The 17,597-nt window shown below is 43.1% G+C and overlaps 1 protein-coding gene across 9 annotated transcripts in view; it reads left to right on the forward strand.

The window, feature by feature from the left end:
• The first annotated feature begins 418 nt into the window (after window positions 1-418).
• pcbp4 (poly(rC) binding protein 4) overlaps window positions 419-17,597 on the forward strand; it is a 141,320-nt gene continuing 124,141 nt past the window's right edge. For 8 of the 9 annotated variants that reach the window (XM_069936812.1, XM_069936811.1, XM_069936803.1 and 5 more), the window contains exons 1-2: window positions 419-518; window positions 14,094-14,298. The gene's annotated coding sequence lies outside the window, so the exon portion shown is untranslated. The remainder of the gene's footprint in view (window positions 519-14,093; window positions 14,299-17,597) is intronic. The other variant, XM_069936810.1, reaches the window with a different exon arrangement.

Consider the following 17,597-nt stretch of genomic DNA (forward strand, 5'->3'; position numbering starts at 1 on the left):
CAGGCCCGGTGAAGTCTGAACATCTTCAGACCTAAAGAGCGCCCATTAACCGAAATCAAAATATTACAGGTTCTGGAAATCTGAAATAAAGTAAACTTCTGTTAAAACAGCTTCTGTTTTCGAGAAGTTTATATTTCAGATCAATAGCCTTTTGCTGGTGAAACATGATTCTTTTTTCTCCCCCCCCCCCCAAGAATTCATTAGCCTGGTGGTCCTGAACCCAGGTGGTTTTGCCTCTGTGGCTGGGCTCTTGCCCACACGTACACGGAAACAGGCACATTGACACGTAGCCACACAAACACCTGTATATACAGACACACACTCGCACACCCTGCATGGAGTGATTCCCCAACGAGGTCACGTGCGAAAGTGGCGCGGCCTTTTATATGACAGCTCACGCTCGACCCTGATGCTGTGGCCGCCAATTGGCTGAACGTCGCCAACAGCGAATAAATTGCGGTCGGTCCGCAGCGCGGTGACGGTTAGTAAGAAGAGGCGGGCAGGAAGCGACGGTTGTGGTAAGTTCCTCTCTCCCCCCCCCCCCCCGTCCCTTCTGCCCCTTGCCTTCTCCCGCCGCCTCGGAACACCCCCTCCCCCTCCCATTCCCTGCTGCCTCGGATCCCCTCCCCCCCCATTTCCTCCTGCCTCGGATCCCCTCCCCCCTCCCATTCCTTGCTGCCTCGGATCCCCTCCCCCCCATTCACTGCTCCCTCAGATCCCCTCCCCCCCATTCACTGCTCCCTCAGATCCCCTCCCCCTCCCATTCCCTGCTGCCTCGGATCCCCTCCCCCCATTCCCTGCTGCCTCGGATCCCCTCCCCCCCCATTCCCTGCTGCCTCGGATCCCCTCCCCCCCCATTCCCTGCTGCCTCGGATCCCCTCCCCCCCCTATTCCCTGCTGCCTCGGATCCCCTCCCCCCCCATTCCCTGCTGCCTCGGATCCCCTCCCCCCCCTATTCCCTGCTGCCTCGGATCCCCTCCCCCCCCCATTCCCTGCTGCCTCGGATCCCCTCCCCCCCCCATTCCCTGCTGCCTCGGATCCCCTCCCCACTGCCTCAACCCCTTCCCCCCCCCCCTCCCAACCTCGGGTCCAAACCTGGGTCTGTCACTGGGCATTCTGGGTCCTCTGTATCCTGACTCCTTGGTGGCCTCCCCCCTAACTAATTTTGTTGTGTTACCCAGAGCTGCCAGTTGAGTCTCTCCTCTGTCTCCCAGTTTGGTATCAGCTTTCCATTTTACTTCAAATCAGGGTCTTGTACTCCAAAGGTGCTCAATCTTCCTCTCCTTTCTGATGGATTATCTCCACTTTAATACCTCTTTGAGTTCTAAGAATGCTACTCGGACGATTCTTGTACCAAGAGATATTTTCTAATTAAAGTTGACCTGTGATTCCAGTGCTATTATTACACAGCATGGAACTTCTCCATAATTCTTGGATTCCAGCACTAATGTTGAAACATGGTTTTTTAAAAAAAATTGTGTGCCATCCAGGCAAGTCCTTTAATAAAGCAGGTAGTGCAATAATAACAAACACAATGTCAAATAATACAGGGTACTGAGAAAAGTATTAAATGCAAAGGCATCCACTGTTGCCAATGTGAGATCCATTGAAGAGATTGATAACAGCAGGATATAGATTGCTCGACTCTGGCTTTGTGTTTTCAAGCTAGTGTACCAACTGCCTGACTGAAGGGGGGAGAAGAGAGTATGACTGGGCTGCGTTGTTGTTAGCAGCTTTCCCAGGACAGTGGGAGGCACAGAAGGAATTGATGAAAGGGAGGGTGGGAGGTGGTGTTTGGGACAGTCTGAACTTCCTTCACAACTCTCTGTAGTCTTGGGCAGAGCAGTTCCGATTCTGAATGTGATGTGTTCTGCTGGAAGCCAAACCTCAAAATCCGGGTTCTATAAAATGTTCTATAAGCTGAGTGTCATCAGAGAGGGATTTATAGTGGGGAAATGGTTATACAATGGGGTTTGCATTGGGAAACTGGGTTATATAGTGGAGTATACATAGGGTTATACAGTGCGAAACAGGCCTTTCAGCCTTCCTAACCTAACCATGCTGACCCTCACCCTTGTTTACATCAATACTCACATATCCTATTACCTCAATGTCTCTTCCTCGGGTTCCCTCCCCCATCGTATCACTCCCCCCTCCCCCTTTTCTCTTTAGTCTTAATAAAGAGTTAATTTCTACCCACGAATGCTGTCTGACCTGCTGAATTCCTCCAGCAATTCTTTGTCTGCTCAGGGTTCCACCACCTTAGTGTTTTCTCCATTTTTCCTTCACCCCACGTTACACTCAACAGGTTCTACCCCTTACCACACACATGTCTTTGGGATATAGGAGGAATGTGGAGCACCAAAGGGAAACATGTGGGAGAACGTGCAAACTCTATGGAAACAGCACTGGGATTGACCCTGTGTCTCTGGTTCTGTGAGGGCTCTCCCAGTTAACCACAAAACAAAATTGTAAGGCCAGCAAGGTTTTGATAATCCTGGCTATACATTCTCAAGCACGTCTCAGAATAAAATACAAGAGAGAAAAGTTATTCCAGTAAATGTTTTTGAATTGATGTGCAAGCTTGAATATTGATCATCTATGACCAAACCAAAATACTAAACATTGAGCTTGCCCAATGTTTACATTACCCCTCAGCCTCTCTTTACAATACTCAGTGGGTAAAATTTTGCTGTCTCAGAAAGTACGTTTGTAAACATTATTTTTAATTGCAAAATATATGGTCTGGCCTGGTTTTTAGCCAAACAGGTAAACTGTAAACTGTAACCCAAGGCCTTGTGACCAACAAGGAGCTTGAGATCAGCTGAACTAGTGGAGTGACCCCAGTTTTCCTTGACCCTGCATTTCAATAACATCTTTTGGGAGCCCAGAATATCTAATTGCAAAAAGTGAATTGCATAGCGATGGAGGCCATTTGGCCCATTGTTTCTCTGATAGTTCCTGGAGAGTAACCACCCCTCCCCTTCAGCCTCTCTTTAATTCCCCATATTATATCCTGTTTACATCCATTACTGCCTTTTGATTCTTTGGCATCTTCCCTGCACCAATGAGCGGTTAACCAACTCGCACATCTTTGGGATGTAGAGAGAAACTGGGGGAGGACCTCCCCACCCCATGTGATCACAGGGAGAAAGGGTAAACTGCATACACACTGCGCCTGAGGTTGGGGTCAAACCTAGTCACCAGAGCTATGTGGTGGCTGTTGTCACCCTTGTAAATCTGGGAACAAGCTGCTCAGGCTACAGAGAGCTGCAAGGTTGGGTATTCTGTGAAGAGCATTAGCTGGGGTGAAAATCTCAACTGTGCTTTGGAAATGGCAAGGAATATTTTGCATCCTTCTCCATATGAATGACTGGTGTGTAGTAGCCTGCCAGCATAGCACTGGAGCTGGAGTGTCCGTAGTGGGCCTTGAACCCTTGTCCCCTCTGTAGGCAAGAGAGATATCTGTTGAGCCACAGCTAAATTAGTTAAGCCACTGTTGTTGAGGCCTGACCTCCTCTGCAACATGGCTTACAAATGGGTTGAGTCTCCAGTTACAAAGGACTGTTTGTAAAGAAGTGACTTCAGACACACATGATGCTTGACATTTTGGAGACTAAAAAGCTTTGTAAATGTGAGAGTAATTAGAGTTCCCTGCAAATAACCCCCTCCCCAGCCAGAAGTTCTTGGCTGTGTGAGCTGGAGGTGGGAGAGGCCAATTACTAAAGGTCAATGTTTTGGGGCAGGATGTGTGGGATTGAGGAATGTAGAGAAGTCTCTTGTGATTACCAGCCATGCAGCATCGCCTTTTCTATGGGCCACTGTAAGCCATGTCCCGCCTTCAGAAATGGGCAGGTCATGAGGGCAGTGCCTCAGAACAAGGCTTTATATTCATAACCATCTCAGGGCCTGTCCATTGCCTGGGGAGGGAGGAGCATTGTGGGGGAAGGGGAAGATCTGCGCCATGGTTAGCAATAGGATATTGGCAAGAAGAGTGACTACACCAGCACTCTCTCAGAGCCATTGGGAGGATGCAGAGAGTGCAGCCAAAACTTGTTAAGGACAGCTAATGCTTATGGTCGTGGTAAGGCTGCCTGGCCCCACTGTTCTGATGATTTGGTGGTAGAGGCAGCCATTTGGCCCATTTGTCTTGACTAGTACCATGTCATAACAATCCAGCATATCACACCCTACCCTCCCCATTGCCCCGCAAAACTCTTCCCTTTAGAAAGCTGAGCATCTGAACATGACAATTGACCCATTCTCTGCTGCTGTTCTTGCAGTTCATTCCAGTTCCTGACTTTTGCTTCCTGTCCCTTGGTATCTGTGGTCAACCCCTTTTCCTTTGACTCCTGGATCTTGGCTGCTCCTCCAATGGGAAAACTTCCTCTCTGACCAGTGTCTGAGGGAGATTTTAATGTCCCATCAGATCTCCTCCGTCTTCTCTTCGAAGAAGAATCATTGTAGAGATATGCAGCACAGGCTCTTCAGCCCATCTTGTCCATTCTGACCCTGGTGCCGATTCATGCTCATCCCATTTGCCAGGATTGGTGATGGGTCCATTACTGTTTGTCAGTGATATCAATGATCTGGATGATAATGTGATAAATTGGATTCAAAGATTGGAGGTGTTGAGGACTACAGGGAAGGCTTTTAAAGCTTGCAGATGGATCTGGATCAGCTGGAAAAATTAACTACAAAATGGCAGATGGAACTTAATGTAGACAAAGGTGAGAAATTGCACTTTGAAAGAACAGGCCAAGGTACGACATACACAGTATACGGCAGGGCACTAAGGAGTGTGGTAGAACAGATCTGGGAATTCAGATACATAATTTCCTGGCGTCACAGATAGATAGTGTCGAAAATATATCTTGTGGCACATTGGCTTTCATAAATCAAAGAATTGAATATCAGAGTTGGGATAGAACATAACAACACAGTTCAGGCCCTTCAGCCCACTATGTTGTGCTGACCTACCAAAAAAAAATCCAAAATCAAAGCCTCCAACCAAACCTCAACCCTCTATTTTTCTTTCATCCATGTGCCTATCTTAAGAGTCTCTTAAATGTCCCTATTGTTCCAGCCTCCACCACCTGGCAATCAATTCCAGTCACCCACAACTCTGTGTGGGGGGGGGGGGGGGAATTTCCTCCCTTCACATTGTACGGACGTCCTCTAGTGTTTGCTACTCCCGCTCTGGGGGAAAAGGGTGCTGGCTGTCTAACCTATCTATGCCTCTCATAATCTTGTAGACCTCCATTAAGTCACCTTTCATCCTTCTTCACTCCAAAGAGTAAAAACCTAACTCTGCTAACCTTACCTCATGAGGCATATTTTCCAATCCAGGCACCATCCTGGTAAATCTTCTCTGCACCCTCTCCATTAGCTTCCACATCCTGTAATGAGATGACCGGAACTGAACACAATATTCCAAGTAGTATGGGCTCACCAGAGATTCATAGAGCTGCACATTACCTCATGACTCCTAAACTCAATCCCCCAACTAATGAAGCCCAGCATTCCACAGACCTTCATAATTATCCTATCAACCTGCTCGGCAAACTTGAGAGATGTATGGTTTTGAACTCCAAAGTCCTTAGAACATCACAGCACAGAAACAGGCCCCTTTGACCTTTCTAGTCTGTATCATGCCACTTTTTTCAGCTTTGTCCCACGGACCTACACCTAGTCCATAGCCCTCCATACCTCTCTCATCCATGTACCTGTCCAAATTCTTCTTAAATGTTAAAATTGAGCCCACATTTACTACTTCAGCTGGCAGCTCATTCCAAACTCCCACCACTCTCTCTGTGAAGATGTTCCCTCAAATCTTTTCCCATTTCACTCTTAACACATGTCCTCTGGTTTGTATCTCACCTACCCTCCGTGGAAAAAACCTATCTACATTTACTCTGCCTATCCCCCTCATAATTTTAAATACCTCTATCAAATCTCCCCTCATTCTTCTATGCTCCAGGGAATAGTCCAAATGTGTTTAACCTTTCCCTGTAACCCAGTTCCTGAAATTCAGGCAATATCCTGGTAAATCTTTCTATCTTAGTGATATTTTTCCTGTAGTTAGGTGACCAAAACTGCACACAATGCTTCAAATATGGCCTCACCAATGTCTTATACAACGTTATCATAATATCCAAACTCCTTTGATTTATGAAGGCCAAAATACATCACCTTACTCTTATCCTTACTCTTATATGTAGTTTGAACTACATCTGCCACTTTTCCACCCAACTACAACAAACTTCCACACTATCCACACCACCACCAACCTTTGAACCATTGGCAAACTTACTGACCCATATCTCTACTTCTTTATCCAGGTCATGTATAAAAATCACAAAGAGCAGTGGTCCCAGAAAAGATCCCTGCAGAACTCCATTGGTCACTAACCTCCAGGCAGAAAACTTTCCATCAATTCCTACTATCTGCTTTCTACAGGCCAGCTAATTCGGAATCCACACATCAAAGTTCTATGAAACCCATGCCTCATGAATTTCTGAAGGAGTCTCGTATGGGGGACTATCCTTAAGTATCCTCTCCAATAGTTTTCACACCCCTGACATGAGCCTCACTGGTCTATAATTCCCAGGATTCTCCCTATTAGCTTTCTTTTAAACAAGGGAACCACATTTGCCATTCTCCAATCTTCTGGCACCTGCCCTGTAGCCAAGGCAGATGCAAAGATCATAGCCAATGCCCCAGCTATCTCTTCCCTCACTTCCTAATCTCAATGTGGTCCAGCACACAAGCTTGTATTATAACTCGCCTTGACCAAAGTCCTTTTCACTAGTGAATACTGAAGTAAAGTATTCATTTAGGACCTCCCTAACCTCCTCCGTCTCCTGGCACATGTTGCCTCCTTTATCCTTAAATGACCTCATCCTTTTGTTCTTCACATACACACAGAATGCCTTGGGATTCTCCTTAATCTGATTTACCAAGGCCTTCTCATTTCCCCTTCGAGTTCTCCTGTCCTTTTAAGTTCCTTCCTGGCCACCATAAAATTCTCATTAGTCCGTCCTGTTTTTTTGGTTCCTAAGTCTAATGTATATTTCCTTCTTAACTTGCTGCCTCACTTATTTTGTCAACCAAGGTTACTTTCCCTGTCTCATTGGGACTAACCTGTACAGAACTCTACGCAAGTGGTCTCTACACGTCCTCCACATTACTTCTGTGCTTTCTCCTGAAAACATATATTCCCAATTTACTCACCCTAGTTCCTGCCTTATCCCATCTTAATTAGTCCTTCCCCAATTAAACACTTCACCATTTTGTCTGGGTTTTATCCTTGTCCATAGCTATGCTAAAGCTCAGGGAGTTGTAGTCACCATCATTGTTTTGGTGAAGTTGACCCACAAGACATTAGTGAGGCCAAATTTGCAGTATTGTATGCAGGTTTGGTCACCCAACTACAGAAAGGATACCAGTAAGATTGAAAGAGTGCAGAGGAGATTTACAAGGATATTGCTGGGACTTTCTTTTTGGTTTGGACTCTTTTTACCCACAAATGTAGGTAAATCCTCCATTTGCTGCTCTTTCTCGGGGTCTATAACGAATTTCCTATTCCCCCCCCCACTGGCAAAACCACTTTCAGAGTGGCCAGGTACCTCAGTATGCATTCATAGCCCTTCTGTTTAATTGCTCTCTTTGCTGGCTCCAGTGCTTTCTTTGCCTTTGAGTGCCGCACTGAGGAGTCACGTGATGGAGTAGTAGCCAGTAGTGGCCGGTTGGGAAAACCAGCCCTCTCCAGGAAAATAGGAAAAAAGTTAGGAAAAAGCAAAGCATAACAAAAATAGAGTACAAGAAATAGATGATAAAGATACAGAGAAGATAAAGAAGATGGCTTCCAAGAAGGAGAAAGTAAGAACAGCTAGAAAAAAAGAGTTTAAAAAAAGTCACCAGAGAAGAAGGAAGAAGGCCTTATCTGCAGGAAGGAACAAGATGCTGTGGTGACGAGGAGCGCCCGACCCTCGAGGTCAATACCTGCCCTACAGAGTCGTGACCCACCAGCTGGTGCACTTTAAAAATGGCTCTCGGAGCCAAACAAAAATGTGCAACCAACACCAGGGCTCTCAGCTGGAAGATAAGGAAGACAGCAGAAGAGGGTGCGACGAAACAGACGTGGAAGACAGACGGAGGGAAGATCAACAAGAAGACTAATGTCAAGAAGCACAACAGAAGAGCAGCCTAGGAGGGGAGGACCAACAACAAGAGGCCCAGCAAAAAGAGGCCCGATACAAGCCCCATACAATACTCACCAGGAAAAACAGAAGAGACACAGACACAAAGAAGAGAAGGAGAAGACACAAGCACAGATACAGACATAGAAGAGGAAAATGACAGAAATAGGGAAAAGAGTAGAGAATGTGGAAGAGCGGGAAACGGCTGTAGAAATGGAAGTGAATGACAAGAGAAAAATTGGAAGAAAGTGACAAAAAAAATTAAAGAGCCACAAGAGTTGTTATCTCAGAAAATTGATATGTTGGAAAATTATAGTAGGCAAAACAACATAAAAATAGTGGGCCTGAAGGAGGGTGAAGAAGGCACAGACATGAAGGAATTTATAAAAGGATGGATCCCAAAGGTCCTGGGAACGACAGAAATGCAGGAAGAAATGGAAATAGAAAGGGCACACAGAGCATTAGCTCTGAAACCATAGGTACATCAAATACCAAGATCCATCTTAGTAAAATTTTTGAGATACACGACAAGAGGAAATATACTGGAAAAGGCAAGGAATAAAATTAGAGAAGATAATAAACCAGTGGAATACAAGGGTCAAAAAATATTTTTTTACCCAGACATAAGTTTTGAACTCTTAAAAAGGAGGAAGGAATTTAATACAGTGAAATCAACTTTATGGAAAAAAGGTTACAAATTCATATTAAGACATCCAGCCGTCCTTAAAATATTTATACCCGGGGAGCAAAACAGACTGTTCTTGGATCCAGAGAAAGCACAAGAATTCGCAGAACGCTTGCAGGAAAGGAGAAGAGATGAAGAGATGTAACAAGATGAAGAACGGCAATAAAGTATATATAAAGATGTAAAAACAATATATATTTAAAGAACTAAAGAGGGAAAAGAGAAGGGAAGGAAGGGAGTAAGGGGAAAAAAGAGAGAGAGCTTTGTTATATATGTTTAAAAAGAAAGTTTTCTGGAGAGGGCTGGGTGGAGGGGGAATAACCGTCACTGCAAAATCAGTTGACGCGAAAAAGATTGCAACCCATTTGAAAAGGGGAGTTGTTGTTGCCCGGCAAGAGGTATGGGGCAACTCAGAGATGGGGGGAACTTTTGGGGATAAGGTATTAGTGGATGTGGGAACTGCGGGGGTACTTTATGTCTTAAATGTGTTGTCGTATATTAAGTGTAATAAGAGAAAACTAAGAGATGAAAAGGGGGATGGAGGTGGAAAAGAGATGTATGCAAGATACAAGATGGTCATGTTGAACTATATGACTATAAGCACTAATGGAATACATAACCAAATTAAAAGGAAGAGGCTACTAAATTTATTGAAGAAATTAAAAATAGATATAGCATTTGTGCAGGAAACTCATCTAACTGGCATCCTATAATTCAAAAGCTAGAGGTGTAGCCATACTAGTTAACAAAAATGTACCAATCAAAATAGAGGAGGAAATAATAGATCCGACAGGGAGGTATGCAATGATAAAGTGTCAGATATACGCAGAACATTGGAATTTGCTCAATATATATGCACCTAACGAGGAAGATTAAAAGTTTATGCCGGATTTTTATTGAAGATTGCAGACACACAAGGAAATATATTGATAGGGGATTTTAACCTTAATTTGGACCAAATGTTAGATAAAACTGGACAAAAGACAAGTAAAAAGAATAAAGTAGCCAAATTTATGGTTAAATCAATGCAGGAAATGAAACTTATGGATATATTGAGGAGGCAACACCCAAGAGAGAAGGAATTTTCATATTATTCGAGTAGGTACAAAACTTACTCAAGGATTGACACGTTTTTGTTGTCAGCCCATATTCAAGGGAGAATTAGGAAAACTGAGTATAAAGCTAGGCTACTATCAGATCATTCACCCCTATTATTAGCAATAAAACTGGAGGACATCCCACCAAGAACATATAGATGGAAGTTAAACTCCACGCTCCTTAAAAGGCAGGAATTTAGCGTGTTTATTGAACAACAAATTAGAACATATTTTGAAATAAACACGGAATCAGTGAAAGACAAATTTATATTATGGGACTTCATTAGATGGCAGATAATAAGTTATGTGACTAAGATGAAAAAGGATTACAATCGGGAAATCGAGCAGTTGGAAAGGGAGATAAGCAAGTACAGAAAAGGAATTAGTAAAAAGGGATGATATAACGAAAAGGAGAGGTTTGGCGGACAAAAAAAAATAAAATACAAAACATTACAAACGTACAAAGTGGAGAAGAACATAATGAAAACAAAATAAAAATATTACGAACTGGGAGAAAAAACACAAAATATTAGCCTGGCAACTTAAAACAGAACAAGCTAAAAGAACGATATTGGCATCAAGGAAAAAGGACAAACAAATTACATATAATCCAAAAGAGATTAATGAAAATTTTAAGGAATTCTATGAACAATTGTATCAAACTGAGAACGAGGGGAAAGATGATAAAATAGAGGAATTTTTAGCTAAAATTGAACTGCCGAAATTGTAAGAAGAGGAACAAAACAAACTAATAAAACCATTTGAAATAGAGGAAATACAGGATATATTAAAAAAGCTGCCGAACAATAAAACACCAGGAGAGGATGGATTTACAATAGAATTTTATAAAACATTTAAAGAGTTATTAATTCCTCCTCTCCTGGAAATAATGAACCAGATAGAAGAAACACAAAACTTGCCAGATTCATGTAATACAGTAATACCACCAGCATCATATAGACTAATATCTCTATTTAACTCAGACTATAAGATAATAGCAAAATTATTAGCAAACAGATTGGCCGAGTGTGTACCTAAAATAGTAAAATAGTATTAAGAAAAGACGAACAGCGGACAATGTCTGCAAACTTATTCATCTAATCCACAGAGTTCAAGAAAATAAGAAACCAACAGTGGCTGTTGCTCTAGACGCAGAAAAAGCCTTTGACAGAGTAGAGTGGAATTACTTATTTAAAGTATTACAGAAGTTTAATCTACCAGAAAAATATATAAATTGGATTAAAGCATTGTATAATGGACTGTTGGCGAAGGTAACAGTAAATGGATATATATCGAATCACTTTAAATTAAATAGGTCAATTAGACAGGGATGTCCATTATCCCCCTCATTGTTCGCCTTATCAGTTCTGCCAAAAGTTCTATTGCTAAGAATAGAAAATAAAATAAAAGGGATAAAAATTAAGAAGGAGTATAAAATCAGCTTATTTGCAGATGACATCATAGTATACCTAACAGAACCAGAGGTATCAGTAAAAGAATTACATAAGAAATTGAAGGAATATGGAGAAATATCGGGGTACAAGATCAACGCAAATAAAAGTGAAGTGATGCCAATGAGTAACGCAGACTATACAGAATTTTAAAATGTACATGGTTAGATAATAACTTAAGAAACTTGTACAAACTAAATTATCAGCCACTAATAAAGAAATTGCAGGAAGACTTAGAACAATGGAAAGAATTACCGCTAACATTGATAGGGAGGGTAAACTGCATTAAAATGAACGTGTTCCCAAGGATACAATACTTATTTCAAACGTTACCAATTCCCTTAACAGAAAAATTCTTTAAGGAACTAAAGGGAATAATAAGGAAATTCTTGTGGAAAGGGAGGAATCCAAGGATTGCATTAGATAAATTAGCAGAGAGGTATAATCAAGGTGGTTTACAGTTACCAAATTTTAGAAATTATTATAGAGCCGCACAATTGAGGTATTTATCAGATTTTTACCAGACAAGGGAAAAACCAGACTGGACTAAGATAGAACTAGATAAAATAGGGGAAAAGGTACCGGAACATATACTTTATAAGTGGGATGAAAAGCTGGTGCAATATAAAAACTCACCAGTACTTTATCATTTACTTAATACATGGAAGAAGATCCACTTAGAAAGGAAAAAAAATGAATGATCAAATTCCAAAATTACTATTGACGCAAAATCCACTAATCCCTTTTACAATAGACAACCTTTCCTTGAGAGAATGGGAGAGAAAAGGAATCAAAAGAATAGAAAACTGTTTTTTGGGAAATAATTTATTAACATTTGAACAGTTGAGGTACAAATATGGAATAACTCATGGTACAATGTTTGCATTTCACCAGCTGAAAGCTTACTTAAAGGATAAATTGGGAAGCAGCTTGAGATTACCTGAAGGAATCAGCTTTGAATACGTGATTACAGACACAATAATAATTAAAAGACTTATAACCAACATGTACATTAAGCTGCAAGATGAGGAAAATGATGAAATAAACTATAAACCTAAATAAAAGTGGGAAAAGGATCTAAACATAAAGATAAAAAATGAAATATTGGATAAGTTATGTTCTGGAACTATGAAGAATACAATAAACACGAGGTTACGCATGAAACAGTATAATTGGTTACACAGGGTATATATTACTCCTCAAAAATTAAAAGAATGGGATTCAACACTATCAGATAGATGTTTTCGCTGTCAGAAGGAAATGGGAACAACATTACATGCAACTTGGGCATGTACAAAAGTAAATACGTTTTGGGAAGAATTAAATCAGATACTAAATAAAATTACAAAAAATAACGTACCAAAAAAAAAACAGCTATTTCTTTTAAGTAACATAAGTAGAAGAGAATTAGGCCTCAAATTGGATAAAATGCAAAAACAATTCATTATGATAGCCTTAGCGATAGCAAAAAAAATGTATAATGTCAACTTGGAAAATGGAAGAGAGCATGAGTATACAGCAATGGTACATGGAAATGAATAAATGTATTCCATTGGAAAAAAAATAGTCACAATGTTTGAACAAATTTGGGAACCATACATGGAACACATCAGAGAGAGCTTGCCCACGACCTCCATCCCCTAAAATGAGAATGAAAATGATAAGACAAAACGACTAGATTCAGTGTGTAATAAATGGATGACGCAATTTTCTTGTTTATTTTCCTTTGTGTGAAAATATTGTTTTATTGTATATGTTGAATATTTATGGGCTTTAGAGGGGGGTGGGTGGAGGGGAGGGAGGGAAAGTTGGGGAGAAAGGGGAGAAAAGACCACTGTGTAAATTTAATGAGATACATTTGTACATATTTTGGTTGATATGGTTCATCGTGTCAAAAATTTTTAAAAATCCATATTTAAAAAAAGAGTGCCACACTGATATCGGGATAGAAAATATCTTGTTCCCGTCTATCTCCATAGGACCTTCTCTCTGTTTCGCCCCAGTTGCCTCTGCCCTCAGTATCTCTTCCCTGCCCTGGTATTGTAATAATTTTACCAAGACAGAGCATGGTCTCTGTCCAGGACCTGGCTTCAGGAGGAGGGACCTGTGCGCCCTTTCTACCTTCACCCTCCGCCCAGCACCTTGGGGATCCCTGTTTGAAAAAAGCTTATGGGGTTCAAACCCTCGGGCCCCGCCTTCAACCCGACTATTTTGACGTTGTTGTTCCTGCTGAAATTTTACAGGGAATCTAGCTTTCCCCATATCCGATTCCTTTCTTTCATTAAAGAATCAATTTTCCTCTCAATGCTATTAATAGCGTCCTCTGTTACTCCCACCCTCTCCTCCACTTCTGATATCCTTCCCATTAATCCTGTGAGGACCCCCTGTACTTTATCCAACTTTTTACTTATAACCTCAGCCCTTTTATCCATGGCCAAGGATAGCCTACTCTCCAGGAGAGGAAGTGCCTACACAACATCACGCAGGGAAGACTCTGAGCCTCCTTGTGTGTTTTGTCTCACTGAGGCTCTCCTTGAGCCCTAAGGCTCCTCGCAGACTCCCTTCCCCAGGGTCATAGCTACCCAGGCTCCCCCCCCCCCCCCCCAACCCCCACAGTCTCCAACCTTCTCACTGTCACTGCTGATGCTGTCTTCTCCAGAAGATCCAGCGCTGGACCCTCTGCTGCAGCTCCTGCTTGCAACCACCTCAACGTTCCTTGAAGCCATCTTGACGTTGCTTGAAGCCACCTCGTCCAACCTGCGGCCGGATCTGCCCCCAGAACTCCTCTTCACGTTGGGCCCGACTCAGGCCAACTCCTGACCGCTGCTCCCTTGGCTTGGGGACAGATCCACCGTCAGGACCAGGTAAGTGCTGCTTCCCTTAGGGTCAGGACCAGTCCCGGCACCCCTGACCTCTTTGAACGCCAACTCACATCCTTTACTGCAGCGCTACGCACCCTCGACCCATGATCTTCACACCTGCTGGGACTGCTGCTCCACTCCCATGCTCCACCGATCTGCTCGCTCCAATGCCCGCGCTGTGGGAGAGAGGGAATACTGGACCTCTCTCTCTCCACCACTTGATCCAGGGCTGTCTGCTGCAGTCTGACAACCTTGGGTGATGTTTTCTTCCAGTAGAGGGTCCTCCTGTTCAGCAGAGTGTCCATTGGAAGGGGACGCTCTTTCAGCAGGCCTCAATGCGGCCCCGCCATTTACTTTGCCGCAAAGTACCTCCACACCAGGTCCCGGCTTCAAAGGCTCTTCTCTCCCATTTTTCAACATGGATTTCCTTTTTTTTGTCATAGTTGTATTCTGCACGAGTTCCCACATCTTCTAATGGTATTCGGGCAATTCTTCGGAAGTTTTCTTTTGCTAATTTTTGTCCTGGCTTGGGAGCTCTGAGATTCCACCTTCTCCTCCCTCCACATCATGTGACCCTCCCCCATACTTCATTCTTGGGGGAATGCAACTTTTCATTTCCATACTCCATTGTGTAATACAAAGTTGAGTTGGACTTCCATGCAACTGCTATATACTTCCTGGCTACCAACAAAACGGTTTTTCACAAATTGAATTTGGTGTTTGGATAATCTAAACTATACTTCACTAATATCTCCCAGAAGGAACAATTTTGGGTCTTGTGAAAACTCCACTTTTGTAATTTTTTTTAAGATGTCCCCAGGTCTACCCAGAAAGATCTCACCTTCATACGTAGCCAGGTGGAGTGGATAAAGGTTCCAACCTCTACACTACATCTGAAACACATCCAACATTTCTGACTTTGATTTATGTAATTTTTGTGGTGTGAGGTACAACTGATGCAGGAAATTGTATTGCACCAGCATGTATATAGCATTGATAATCCCTGTCATGCTGTTTAGACAGAAGTCTTCCCATCAATTTTCATTAATCGTTGTACCCAAGTCCAACTCCCATCTCTCCCTCGACCAAAGTAATCCCAATTTCGGGCCCTCACTTTGGAGATTGTCAGCTTAATTTGCTAGGATGCAGGTGCATCCTGACTCTGGAGACTTTTAATCTAACTCCAAAAAAGGTAATTTGTCCTTTTGTGTTCCTTAACACTACCCCTGCAGCCTCATTGGCTGAGCCCTTCAGGATATGCAGGAAAAATGGAAGGTTATGGGGTGTGAGGGAGGGAATGGTTAGATTGATGTGGATTAGGTTTATGGAAGTCAATACAACGTAGTGGGCCTGCACTGTGTTATGTTTTCACTCTCCTTGAGGAGTGAAACATGAAAGTGTGCGGACGCTGCGATTATAGTAAAATCGTGGAAATGCAGAACTGAGCAGGTTTTGCAGCATCCATATGAGGTAAAGATATGTTACTGACGTTTCGGGCCTGTGCCCTTCTTCAAGGTATGAGTAAAAAGCAGGCAGGTGCCTGAATGAAAAGGTTGGGGAGAAGGGAAGAATGGGTGGAGAGGGGAGCACAGACCAACAGACAAAAGATGTTAATTGGATATGATGGAAGGACAGGACCAAGGAAAGGCTAGAATTCATTGTGGGAGGGGGGCTGTTTTCATACTGTGGAATGAAAAGGAGAGAGAGCTGGATAAAAGGAAAGATGGGAGGAAGGTGGCAAACGGAAACCGGAGAGGTTGATGTTAATGCCATTTGGTTTGAGGATGCTCAAATGAAAGATGAGGTGTTCCTCAAATTCGTGGGTGGTCTCAGTTTGACAGTGTATGAGACCAAGAACAGACATATTGACAAGGAAATAGGGTGGGGAATTAAAATTGGTGGCCACTGGGAGATCCCAGCTATTGCAGAGGACAGAGTTGAGGTGCTCAACAAAGCAATCTCCCAGACCAATGTAGAGGAGACCACAACAGGAGGACCAAATGCAGACTCACAAGAGAAGTGTTGCTTCACTTGGAAGGATTCTCTGGGACCCTGAATAGTGGTGAGGGAGGAAGTGTAGGCTTTAGTAGAGCATCTGCTGCAGTCACAAGCTCAGTGCCAAGTGGGCGATTGGTGGGAGGGAAGATGTGGATGAGCGATCCCTGCAGATAGCAGAGAGGGAAGGAGAAAGATGGTGTGTCTGGTTGATGGTGAAAATAGCAGAGGATATACTGTTATAATGCTCTCCCCATCATCAATGCAACACCTGCTACTCTTTTGCAACCTCTGTCATACTTTCATTTTCTGTACCCTGGATGTTGACCTGCCAGGTCTGCCCTTCTCTCAACCATGTGATAATCCCATGTGCTGATCCAAGCTCTCAGCTCATCTGTCTTAATCCGTGAGGCTCCTTGCTTTAAATTCGGTGCAGTTAAGCCGACCAGCTCCCTCGTGATTCCCTTCCTGTCTCTCTGCTCCTCCCGCTGTTCTATTTTCTACATATGAGTCAGCAACCCTTCCTGCTCCATTATCAACAATCACAGCTCCGACAGTCTGCCTGTTCCCTCATCCTTGGAATTATCGTGGTCAATTGCTTCTACAATCTTTTCATAAATTTTAAATCCTCACAAAAGTGTGGTGACTAAAACAGAGCACTGCTCCAGTTGTGGCAATCAGTGTTTTATAAAATCTCACCATGACATCATGATCTTGTACTCTACACACCTCTCATTTTGAGGTTCAGGATCCTGTGTGCTTTGTTCCAGACACTTTCTCAACCTCACCAGCTACTTTCAATGACCACTGCACAGGTACTCCACAGTCTCCTTGTTCTTGTCTCCTCCCTTCGGACAGAAAGTACAGAAGGCCAGCACCTCTAAGTTCAGGAACAGTCTTTCCAAAACCTTTCAGGCTTTTGAACCTTCCCTCCCCTCTCAGAAACAACCCTACACCACTGCTACAATTGGAAATGTGCCCAGTATGGACCTGCTGGAAGTCGGTGGCAGAAAGTAGTGTGGAGATTCAATGCTGAGGATCTGGGAGTGGCAGGGACACAGGATGACTCTGAGTGAGGAGGGCTAGTACAGCAGCAAAGGGTGGGATAGAGCTGTTCTGCTTTAGGGCTTTAACAGAAGCCATTCAGTGGTGGTGTAAAAAACCATAATCACTTTTTGCAGATAGTAAATGTAGATTCTAGAACCATACAGCGCAGAAATGCTACTATTGTATCTGCTTCCACAACTACTGGCACCCACCATTCTCTGTGTGGGGTGTTTTTAAAAAAAAACTTGCCCTGCACATCT

Source organism: Narcine bancroftii, chromosome 5, assembly GCF_036971445.1.
Source record: "Narcine bancroftii isolate sNarBan1 chromosome 5, sNarBan1.hap1, whole genome shotgun sequence".
Taxonomy (NCBI): domain Eukaryota; kingdom Metazoa; phylum Chordata; class Chondrichthyes; order Torpediniformes; family Narcinidae; genus Narcine; species Narcine bancroftii.